This window comes from Nuphar pumila, chromosome 12 (genome assembly GCF_984573655.1).
Source record: "Nuphar pumila chromosome 12, dmNupPumi1.hap1.1, whole genome shotgun sequence".
In the NCBI taxonomy this organism is placed as follows: domain Eukaryota; kingdom Viridiplantae; phylum Streptophyta; class Magnoliopsida; order Nymphaeales; family Nymphaeaceae; genus Nuphar; species Nuphar pumila.
In genome coordinates this window covers 5647462-5655354 of record NC_143260.1, presented here as the reverse complement: position 1 = coordinate 5655354, position 7893 = coordinate 5647462, and positions in this window count along the sequence as shown.

The following is a 7893-nucleotide window of genomic DNA, read 5'->3' as shown; positions in this document are numbered from 1 at the left end:
CGTACTTCATGTTGGATCATGGACCCAATAAAGATAATTTTAAGAGGACAAGAGCTAAGCCAAAATCAGAAAATTGTTTTTTTTAGAAACTCCAAGGGGGGCACCTAGGGATTAGGTTTGAAGTAGGAAACTCACCTCCCCTATTTAACGGGGTTGAGTCTCCTTCTCTTTCTTCACTCATGTTTTCGAGAAAAAGAAATAGAGAGATCAACGTTGGGAGAGAGAGAAAGAGAAGAAGGACCGATCAACCCTTGAGGAGGCCATTATTGCTAAGCAATCACGTGTGTTGGAAGATGGATCTACGATATCTTTCGCATTCTCAATATCTCGGGAGGACTACTTCACAATCTAAGAAACAATCTAGGTTTTAGAAATTTAAATTCATGTTTTATAACGAGTTAAGGTCTAAGAATTTTACATGCATGAAATATATGCAACGTCAGTTAAAATCTCAAAGCCCAAATTATTTTGTACGCTTTATAACAAATTTTATAATGTTAGGTAAATTTTTGCATTAATCTTGAGAGTGAACTACTTTTTGTTTGAATGCATATTATGGTTCCATAAGTGAATCGTATGGACTTTATGACATGTTGAGCTACATGTGAAATTACACTACAAGAAAATTGTTAATTAGCGACGGAAATTAGCGACAGATTTTTTCCGTCGCTAATTAGCGATAGATTAGCTAGAGATAGAATCTGTCGCTAATTAGCGACGAATTAGCGAGGAAACACATTTTATCGCTAATCTGTCGCTACTTAGCGACGGATTAGCGACTGCATTTTTTGTCGCTACTTTTTATTACAAGAACACCATTTTAACGATGGATTTAGAGAGGGAACTATGTCGTCGTTAATTAGCGACGGCGTAGCGACGAAATGTTTCCGTCGCTAAGCCGTCGCTAAATGTCGCGTAAATCCCTAATCTCATCCCTCTTTCTCTTTTTCCTGTTTCGCTGTATTGCTCCCGCCCGCCGCCCTCTCCCTCCCGCCGCCCGTCGGCTCTCGCCACCGTCCGGCCGCTGCCGCTCGCCAGCCGCCGCTCCCCGTCCACCGCTCGCCAGCCGGCGCTCGCCAGCTGTCGCTCCCCGTCAACCTCCCGCCACCGCCCGGCGACGCGCAGGTAATCTTCTTCTTCTTCTTCTTCTTCTTCTTCTTCTTCACGCTGTCGTTGGTTGTTTTCATGAATGGCGTTGTATTTTTTGCCTAATTAGGTTTAGTTGTTCTCTTTAAGGGGAGTTTGGGCATCCGGTCTTTAAAGTTTGAGTTAGTTTGAAACGATGAAAGTGTTTATCGTGATTTTGGTTTTAGCTTTCTGACTTTATGATTGATTTGTAATGGTAGGTGGGTGTTAGGAACTATATTGTGTTTGTTTTACTGTTGTATTTTTTCTGTTGTTCTATTTATCCCAAAAGGTACGATAATTTGGGATATTTTTCTCTTCAAAATGAAATTATGATGATTCTTGTTTCTTGAATTATGATACATGTATCCTGAAATGATAAATGTGAAAACTGTGATGCAACTTCTCCAAATAAAGTCTTCTAAGTTGTTACCTTTATCTAGATGAATGAATCGGTCTAGATAAATAGTAATTGGTTACTTTGGGCCTTTGGCATCAGTGAGGGAGAATTCTTCGTTAAGATGTCTTAAGTTCAGGTTGACCAACTGTTTTATTCAGTTGTTGTTAATGATCTCCAATTGTGGAATAACCAGCTTTCTATGTAGTACGAGAAAGTTTTTCTATGCACAAATACACAAGCAAAAAAAATTATCTTTCATTTCCATTCTGTTTTCTCATGCTAAACAAACAAGCAAAAAAAATCTTTTGGAAAACTTCTCATAGGCAAATCTTTCATTTCTAATTTGTTTATAACTTTGTGCTCCTATATCAAAATGACATGATTTTTGTTAAGTCAAAAAACTAAGATTGACTAGTTTCAACTTTTTTTTAAAAAAAATAACTTAAAAAATGCAGTTTTGATATATATAAAAAATGCAGTTTTGATATAAATGAATATCGGCTCTCTTCTTCTTCTTCTTCTTCATACATGGTCATGTACATGTTACCATTAAATGTATGCACCCTATAGGCATTCAAAACACATGTTATTGGAATCATCAAAATCACATTTCTTCCTTAAGATTCCACATGCTTGTGTTAATTTTTTTCTGCTTTTTTCCACTTTGGTGATGATCATGAATGTGTGCATCAAGCATGAAAGAATCAAATTTCTTTTTTTTTTCCTACTTTGGGCAAAAAGTTTTGTAACATTGGTGCAATTTTGAATTATACTGAAAACATGGGAGCAATTTGAAAAATTAGCCTTTAGTTTTTTCATCGAGTTCTCACTACAATTTGATGTTCAAGCTTCAAAAACAAGGTTCGGAGTGCACTTATAATTTTTCTCCCTTTTTTTTAGGGGAAGACGCTAGTTTAAAAAAATATATCATCAATGCTTCTTTTTCACTTTATTTCATCGCATTTCATCATTAGATATATCATCAACAGTTTAGTTGTTTTTTGCATTGCATAAGTGTTTGTGTTTCCCTAATTAGCTTCAATATTCATTTTAACACAGTGTTTTTTGCAGATTTCTCAACGGAACTCGCTTGTGCCCCGCCACCCGTGGTAAGTAAGTAACAAAAACAATGCAAATCGGGTAAATACCCGTGGTGAGTAAGTGATGCAAGCGCATCACATGTTATTTAATTTATTGAATGCAACACTTTATTGTTCACACACTCACTTAGTTGTTGATATCTAGGACTGCTTTGTTGGAGTTCGGAGATCATGCTGAGCATGATTTTAATGTATGAGAATAGAAGTGTTCTTATTTTTGGAGTGCAGAGTCCATGCTATGCATGGTAGTAGTTAGTGGGATATTGAAGTGTGTTTGCTGCAGGTACATGTTTGACATTTGTTTGATATGAATTATTTCGATGTATTGCAATGTTTGATGTGATTGTATCCATGCTTACATGTTGTTACTTTCAATTTGATTATGTCTTCCATGTGAAATTGTATACTGAAAGCATGCTTCAAATGAATGTATCGTGTCATGAATAGTTTGCACATGAAAATATTAAGTTATCAATGCATGCATCATAATTCTTGTGATTGTATGACATCATATATTGCATGATAAATTTGATATTTTGTTCATCATAACATTCTGATGGTTCTCTTTTAACACTACAAGAAAACTGTGGATTAGCGACGGCCTCTATCCATCGCTAAACTGTTTAGCGACGGCTTAGCGACGGATTAGCGATGGATAGAGGCCATCGCGAATTTTTGCTCGCTAATTAGCGAAAAAAATTATCTGTCGTTAATTCCGTCGCTAATTTGCGACAGATTAGCGATGGACATTATCCGTCGCTAATCTGTCGCTAAATTTAAAAATAAAAAATAAAAAAAAAATTGATCCTTGTCGGGCGGTATTCCGGCAGCACTAAGCCGGACTTATACCGCACCCGACAGGCATTGCATGCACATAACGATCGCTCTGCCTCATCGCGAACCGGCGTCGCCGTCCTCCATGAACCGGTGCTCTCCGGCGTCGCCGTCCTCCATGAACTGGCACCGTCATCTTCCGTGAACCGGCGTCGCCGTCATCCTCCGTGGACCGGCATCATCGTCCTCCATGAACCGGCATCATCGTCCTCCATGAACCGGCGCCGACGTCCTCCAGCGATCGCCAACCGTCCTCCGCCGTCACCGTCCTCCGTGAACCGACGTTGTTGTCCTCCGTGAACCGGCGCCGACATCATCCAGCGATTGCCGACCGTCCTCCGGCGTCACTGTCCTCCGACGTCGCCGTCCTCCGTGAATCGGCATTGTCGTCCTCCGTGAACCGGCGCCGACGTCCTCCAGCGATCACCGACTGTCCTCCGGCGTCACCGTCCTCCACTCTCATGTACATGCTCTCCAATAAGCTCTCCGACGTCGCTCGGTTTAAATCGAGCGCGGTCGATTTAAATTTCAAACAGGGAGAGAGGGAAAATTTCGCGCTCGGTTTAAATCGAAAATTAGCGACGGATTAGCGACGGAAAAATTCCCTCGCTAAATCCCTCGCTAAAATGTTTTTCTTGTATTGAGAATTAGCGACGAAATAATTGTTGTCGTTAATTCGTCGCTAATTAGCGACAGATTAGCGATGAAACAACTTTCATCGCTACTTAACGACGGATTCATTAAAAAAGTTTTCTCTAGCTAATCTGTCGCTAATTTGCGACGGAAAAAATCCGTCGCAAATTTCCGTCGCTAATTAACATTTTTCTTGTAGTGTAACTGGTTAGGATACTATTCGTAACATCATACGACAGAATGACTGCAAACCGTGAATGGATGTACCGTAGGTTAGTGGACAATGAGTTATCGCATGAATATATGGATGGTGTCGATAGTTTTATTGAATTTGCAACGGCAAGTGTCAGTACGGTAGATCCCACAGGTCGGATTAGGTGTCCCTGCAAGATTTGTAAGAATAATCGATTTGTAGAACCTCATGGCGTTAGACATCACCTATACAGGAAGGGTTTTGTGAGTGATTATCAGAACTGGACGTTTCATGGAGAAGAATTTAGAAACGATTTTGATGCACAAGTGAATGTGGTGCACGATAATCCATATACGAAATTGATATTTGATGCTGCAGGAACAGAACTGGGTTCTGCTATGAGTTCTAGTGATGTAAGAACTGCCGTAGATGAAGAATCACCAAACGATGCAGCTAGTAGATTTTATGATTTACTTAAAGATGCTGATGAGCCACTTTGGAACGGTTGTGAGAGTCACACTATCTTGTCTGCAGTTCTTCAACTAATGAATTTGAAGTCCAAGTATAATTTGAGTCAATCATGTTTTGACCGTTTGTGCATGATTATGAAGAGTATGTTGCCTAAAGATGAGAAATTGTCACAAAATTTCTATCGTGCGAAAGTTATGGTCAACGCTCTAGGTATGGGTTACAAAAAGATTGATGCTTGTCCAAATCACTGCATGTTGTATTTCAAGGAGCAGGAAAACGACATATCATGCCCGTCATGTGGGCATCCTCGGTTCAAGCCAAAGACAAGAGGCAATAGTAGCACATGATCAAATGAAGTTTCATACAAGTCGCTCTGCTACTTTCCTATCACTCCTAGATTGCAGCGATTGTATATGTAACTCATCAGAACTTCAAAGACAGCTAAACACATGAGATGGCATGCAAATAAAGTTCGACACAATGAAAACAAGATCACACATCCTGTTGACGTTGAAGCTTGGAAGCACTTTGATCGTACTCATCAGAACTTCGCAATGGAAGTGCGAAATGTTAGACTCGGTCTATGTACAGATGGATTTAATCCATTTGGGGGTAGATCAACTCCATACTCATGCTGGCCAGTATTTGTAACTCCATACAACCTTCCACCAAGCTTGTGTATGAAACGTCCAAATCTTTTCTTGTCTCTGTTGATCCCTGGTCCGACCTCACCTGGCCAAAATCTTGATGTATATCTAAGGCCATTGATTGATGAATTAAAAGTACTGTGGGATGACGGTGTTACCACGTATGATGCCCACAAAAAACAAAATTTCAACATGAAGGCCGCTGTTCTATGGACAATCAGTGACTTCCCTGCATATGATATGTTATCTGGTCTGTAGGCTTCGAATCGCTTTGTAACTATGGTGGAAGAAAATGATGCAAGGAAGGTGTGGCAGAAGGTGGCTGCCAATCGATTTGCAGACATGCTGTACACTATGAAGACTGCAGCAAAAAAAACATCTGGCGTAGTAGATGATCCATTACTGTGGAAGGGCCATGGTCCTATTACTATCAGGAAAGATTACTGGGATGAAATGTGCGATAAGTGGGCGGGAGATGCATTTAAAAATCGCTCTGCGAAGGCTTCACAAAATCGATCGAAGATGCCCGAAGCCCATCTACACACAAGTGGATCTAAGACATTTGGGAGCCACCTAAAGAAAATGGTAACTCATCAATATATAATATTAATTTTATAAGTATTGTTGCAAACTTGTGTACAAAATCTTTTGTCATTTAACTTCGCAGGAAGCAAAAAAAGGAGGCAGTGTACCATATAAGGATGTGTTTGTAGAAACACATAAACGGAAGACCACAGGAGTCTTCGTATCAGAGAAGGCGAGAACGACAACGGTATGTATTAATTCTATTAATAATCATTGCAATATATATGCAAGTTATCATTAATTATTAATGAATACTTTAAACATTATTTTGTAGGAGGCATATGAGCAACAGATGGTAGAGCGATATGGCGAAGACGCTACTCAGCATCCATTATTTGATCCTACAGCATGGGTGACTGCAGCAGGTGAACCCAAAAAAGGTCGCGTGTTCGGGTTTGGGAGTAATATGAACACTTCACCAGTTATTGGTTCTTCCAGTTACGGCTCACCGACTTCTTGCGCCGACATAAGCTCCAAGCAACCGACTATTCTTTCCGGTGATGATGTACGCGAGATCATTAATGAATCACTGAATAACTACTTCCAATACACCATCGCCCCCTTTCTCCGAAATGAGATCAAGGCCGCTGTTCAGGATAGGGGATCTTCGATTCCAGGTCCCTCTCAAGTATAATCACATATATAGTTTTTTTGACTGTCTTAAAGCACATCTGAGCATGGTAGAATCACATATAGAGTTTTTCTAGATGCCTTAGAATGCATATGAACATGCTATAATCACATATTCAATTTTTTTACTGCCTTAGCACACATATGAGCATGATAGAATCACATATAAAGTTGCTTTGCCTGCCTTAGAGCACATATGAGCATGCTATATTCACATATTCATTTTTTTTACTGCCTTAGCACACATACGAGCATGATCGAATCACATATATAGTTTTTTGCCTGCCTTAAAGCACATCTGAGCATGGTAGAATCACATATAGAGTTTTTTTATATGCCTTAGAACACATATGAACATGCTATAATCACATATTCAATTTTTTGACTGCCTTAGCACACATATGAGCATGATAGAATCATATATATATTTAACTTTTTGTCTGCCTTAGAGCACATATGAGCATGATAGAATCACATATAAAGTTTTTTTTATTGCATTAGAACACATATGAGCATGCTATAATCACATATTCAGTTTTTTGACTGCCTAAGAACACATATGAGCATATTATAATCACATATTCTGTTTTTTGACTGCCTTAACACACATATGAGCATGATAGAATCACATATAAAGTTGCTTTGCCTGCCTTAGAGCACATATGATGTAAGACCCGCAATTTTTCAGTATCTTTCTGAAGAAATTCACGAGGCATTTTCAAGTAAAAATAACATCTGAACCCGAAATACGAATCAGATCGATTTGTACGAACCAGTTATACTTGAGATATTCGTTGCTTTGCGAATATATGCTCAAACACTCTGGAAGCCATAACTTCCTAACTAAACGAAATCAAGAGATTCGTACGAGCCAACTTTCTTAGTTACGTCAATACGAAGAAAATGGCGTACTCAGAATTTTTCGGAAAAAAATCGCCGGAAACCCGAAATTCTTGCGGGACCCACAGAAATATTGGTGGGACCCACAGAAATATTGTGGGACTCACAAAATATCCTATGGAAATATCTTGTGGGCCCCACTTCAAAAGGAACCTCCAGGAATTTAAAAGAAGCCAAGGGGTAAAAAGGGCATGGAAAAACCCAAGAGGAGGTGGGCTTGGGCTATAAATAGCCCTCCCCACTCTCTCTCTTCTCATAATTTCGACCCCCCCTCTCTCTCTTGCCTTCTCTCTCTCTCCTAAACCTCCCCTAGTGAGCCCAAGTGAGTCTGAGCCAACCTGACCTGGCCTGAACCCACCTGACCCGGTCTGAGCC